Source organism: Petaurus breviceps, unplaced genomic scaffold, assembly GCF_028583685.1.
Source record: "Petaurus breviceps papuanus isolate PSGF00001 unplaced genomic scaffold, PetGlider_PUasm1.0 173, whole genome shotgun sequence".
Taxonomy (NCBI): Eukaryota; Metazoa; Chordata; class Mammalia; order Diprotodontia; family Petauridae; genus Petaurus; species Petaurus breviceps.
The window spans coordinates 12,122,451-12,127,148 of NW_027185759.1; the positions used below are offsets into that span (position 1 = coordinate 12,122,451).

A 4,698-nucleotide genomic window follows, 5' to 3' on the forward strand; every position below is an offset into this window, starting at 1 on the left:
ATGCTTCGGTCTGGTGGCACAAACATGAGCTATCAATAAAATCATGAAGTGGGTAAGGTTTGACTTCCGCCTGCCGTACCTGGACAGCTCTTTATCCCGTGCTTAACCAAATGCTTCTCTTCTCTCCCCTTTCTCTCTATGAACATCTGCTCACTAGGAAAGGTAGGAAATTTATTCACACGGAAGTGTAAAAGAATCACAGAATTTCTGTCCTGGCATTCCAGAATTCCAGTTCCCTTATTTCTTAATTAAGGAAGCGAAGACTTAGATCAGTTCTTTAGATTGTGGAAGGTTACATAGCCAGTCCAGCTAGAACCTAATCGTTCTAATAGTTTCAAAGATTAACCAAAGAAAGACAGTTACACCCTCTGGGCAGAGAAAAATGATGGCTCTGGACTCTCGGAGGGCACCAGTCCTTGGAGCCCTTCAGAGAGCTACGCCTGAGGCATGCTTACTAAGGACTCTGTCCAGGGGAAAGGGCTCCCAGCAGCCCAGACCTGGGAATTGCCCCTTTTCCTCATGTATTATTTGCCCTCATACCTCAGTGGTTTTGCACTGCATGTGTGAGCCTTTTCTCCTGGGCATCTTTGTGTGCACAGGGGGATGAGTGCAGACCTGATTTGGAAGGATTGTGCCAACTGTTCTTAGTATACCTATTTAACAAACACCTTTTCATAAGCTATTTGAGACTTGTTATTGATTATCAATAGCATCCCATCAGAGGCTCATGAGTGACAGCAATGGGGGAAAAAATCCATGTCATTTGGAATTCCCCTTTCAGAGAAGCAGTGGTGTCCTCTTCCCTCTTCCGGTGGCGGACCTGACAGAAATTAAAAATGGTTCAGCGTCTGACATACCGCCGTAGGCTGTCCTACAATACAGCTTCCAACAAAACTCGGCTGTCATGAACCCCAGGTAACAGAATTGTTTACCTTTATACCAAGAAAGTTGGGAAAGCACCAAAATCAGCCTGTGGTGTGTGCCCAGGAAGACTTCGAGGTGTTCGTGCAGTGAGACCTAAAGTTCTTATGAGGCTATCAAAGACAAAAAAGCATGTCAGCAGGGCTTATGGTGGCTCCATGTGTGCTAAATGTGTCCGTGACCGGATCAAGCATGCTTTCCTGATTGAGGAGCAGAAAATTGTTGTGAAGGTGTTGAAGGCCCAAGCACAGAGTCAAAAAAGTAAATAGAAAGGATATGTATTTTGAATAATAAAATTAAAATGTGAAAAAAAAAAAGAGAAGCAGTGGTGACCAGCCCTTTGGGCACGGCCACCTAGGAATGTCAGTGGAGTCGGCGAATTGGCTCCAGAAGAAATGGCCCACATTCATGCATCCTTGGGCTAGCTGAGCTATGTGAGTCTTAAGTGGCTTCTCAGAACAACTTCCTGCTTCACACAGTTAGCTCTTCTCTTCCTGCCACCAGCACGGTACAATGAGAGCTAGATTTGGGGTTAGATTTACAGCATTCAAATCTATGTTCAGCATTTGCTGCCTGGGTGACTTTAGACAAATCATCTCATTTCTTTGATACTGTTTTCTCCTTTGGAAAAATTAGGGGGTTAGACTAGAGAGTTTTTCTAAGGTCTCCTTTTATCTAAGATATGATTGCAGAAATGCTTCCCTTCTTCCTTAACACGCCCTCCCACCTTCCCTTCCTAAGTCACTTTATTCTTCTGAGATCTTGGAAATTAGATCCATAGGATCAAGGATTTAGAGATTTAGAGGTGGCAAAGGACCTTAGATGTCATCATTTTAAAGGTGGGGAAACTGAGTCCCATGGCAATTAAATCAGCACGCAACTTTACGCAGGTAGTAAGTATTGAAGGGAGGCTTGAACCCGGGGCTGTCTGATCCAGGGTGAGCACTCTCTCTGCATCATTGGGGAAATGTTCGTTAGGTTATTTCTAAGAATGATGAACGTGTTCTCTCCTGTGCCATTCCTCTCTAGAAAAAAAAATAAAATGTTTGCTGCCTCAGCCTTACCAAGGGGTTCATTTCATGGAAGCTGAATCCATGTTAATCAGAACTGAATTCTTTCCCAAACATTATCTAGACCTTCATGGTGGTATTCTTCATTGCCTTCCCTGTGAATCCCTTGAGTTTACACTAACAGTTAAATAAAATAGAAGAAACATCATCGGTACACCTAGCTTTGAGGAGGGATACATAGCAGTACTCACCATTCAGGAAAGGCTTTCTGTGAAGTCTGAGTTTGCCACAGGATTATTAAAAGAAGGCATAGGGGAAAATATCCACGAGGAAGCCAGGAGTCAAGCCCAATTGGGCCTCACAAACCCCAGGGTGAGTAAGACAGTTTCTGTAAATGATTTGCACCTTTCCCTGGCGAGCTATGTAGAATGGCCATGTCAATTCTGAAGCAGAAAGGAAAAGAAAACCAGTGAAACTGGCTTGGGAATTCAGCAGCGTAGCAGGTCAGAATCTGGGACCTTAGGTGATGGCATAACTTCTTCCCACAGGCAGCCTAATGGTCATAGCTGTAGAGCTGGAAGGAACCTTTGAGGCCATGCAGCATAGCCCCTTTGTTTAATAGATGGGGGACTGGAGGCTCAGTAAGGTCATGGCTTGTCCAAGGTCACTCAGCTAATGAGAGGCTGAGCTAAGCTTTAGAGCAAACTTCTTTCTTTGACTTCAAGACTTAGTATCTTAGATTCAGAACTGGCGAGAGTCTTAGAGGCCCTTCAGTAGAACTTGCCACTTATTAAGGAATTGAAGCCTAGAGGAGTTTAATGACTTGCCTAAGGACACACAAGTAGTAAACAGCTAACATGAGATTGGGTCCCAAGTCTCTCTTACTATAAGTCCAGTATTGTCCTTCTGCTTATCCATCTTCTGTCTTTCTGTTTTGTCTTCCCCTATTAAAATATAAACTTTTTGAGAACATCTTTTTTCCCTTTGTTTTTGTATCCATAGAACTGAGCAAAATGCTTGGTACCTAAAAGCTTGGTAAATGATCTATCCATACATTCATCTGTCTACCTATCCACCCATCATCAATGTCTGTCTGTCTGTCCCTCATACATCCACCCATCATCCTTGAATCTATTCATCCATCATTCATGTATCTGTCTACATATCTATCTATACATCAACCCATAATCCATCCATCTACCTATTATCCACCCACCATCATTCATCCATCTATCCTTTATTCATGTATCTATCACTCTACCTATCTATCCACTCATCATCAATCTATCTACCTACCTGTACATTCATTCATCTCTTTTCTCCTACCCATCCAGACATCCAGCCAGCCATCCATTCATCCATCTACCTCTATAACCATCTAAGTTATTTCACTACACCAGCCTTGTAGGACCAAGTTACTAAGAATATTTTGGACATAAAAGCCATCCTAAGCTACCCTTCATCAATCACATTTTTGAAGAAATTAGATCTATATTCAGTCCACTATTTTTATTGCATTTTAATGAGAATTTTTCTACACCTTCCTCTATTCCGTCCTTCTAGTAGACTCTGGAGTGTAAATTCTGTTCTGAGAGCTTCTGAATCTGTTACAAAAGCAGCTTTGGAAACCTGGGTGTAGCTCCAGTCATAACATTTTAGACCTTTATTTCAAACCCGTAATAATAAGCTTAAGTAATGTCTAAATATTTTTTTAAAACCACGATATCCTATTTTCAGCAGCAAACTGTAAAACAGAGCACAGTCTCTGCTGCTTTCTGTCTTGGAATAGGCCTTCTTGGGAACTGTCATGAATTCTTTTTCAACTACCAGACTGTAGCTTAGCTTTAAACAAGGCTGGCCAAAGAAATGGAGGCTTGGAGCCTTCTTCCATTGGAATGAAGAAACCATAGAAGATTTGTGCCCATCCCATACCCTCTCTTTCACTGTAACTGACTGCTTCCCATTGGACTCATCAGAAATCATTGGAGGGCCTGAGGTACTGACTTGGAAATTCTCCTAAGATTCATTTCAAAAGTTGTGCTAGTTACTGATACACATTAAATAAATTCTTTAGGGTGGAGAATGGAGGCCGAATTCCAAGAGGCCTTTTCAAACACTTGGCTTGCGAAGCTCCTCTTTCTCCTCCTGCAATTGAAATTTTTGTTGGGCAGAGGGATGTACAAGATGGTTGAGGGCCACATCTGTTTTATGTTGTAGTTAATTTGCTGAACTTGCCTGATTTTGTTCCCTAAATTAGAAAGATAAGGAAATAAAGACTCTCAAATGTAAAATATGCAGTACAGAGAAAATTGTGGCAGTCTATCATGCTGACGCATCTGTAATTTTTTTCTTTAAGAATATGAATATATACATATGAATCAATTTATGTGAGAGGGATATTTCACTGCTCTGCTTCTTTAATTGAATCATAACCTGATTTTGAATTCTCTCATTGCCAATAGGATAATTACATAATCAATCTAACATGTAGATCAATGAAGATCTAACATGTAGTATTATAATTAGAAGGGTGTCCATGATTACCATCTTCATGTATTCATTCAGTTTCCACTTTGTGCCAAACTTGCTACTTAGTGCTTGGGGATTAATGGAGAACATACAGGACTTGAGCCCTGCCTTCAAGGAGTTTACAAGTCTGAAGTGTGAGTTGGAATAAAGAAATTGTGACTGTTCTTAATAGCCATGAATTTGTTTTTTTTGTTTTTTGTTTTTTTTTTTTTAAGCAATCAGGGTTAAGTAACTTGCT

At 41.1% G+C, this 4,698-nt stretch overlaps 1 pseudogene; it reads left to right on the plus strand.

The window, feature by feature from the left end:
- The first annotated feature begins 804 nt into the window (after positions 1-804).
- LOC138157841 (large ribosomal subunit protein eL34-like) lies at positions 805-1,217 on the plus strand (annotated as a pseudogene).
- The last annotated feature ends 3,481 nt before the right edge of the window (positions 1,218-4,698 follow it).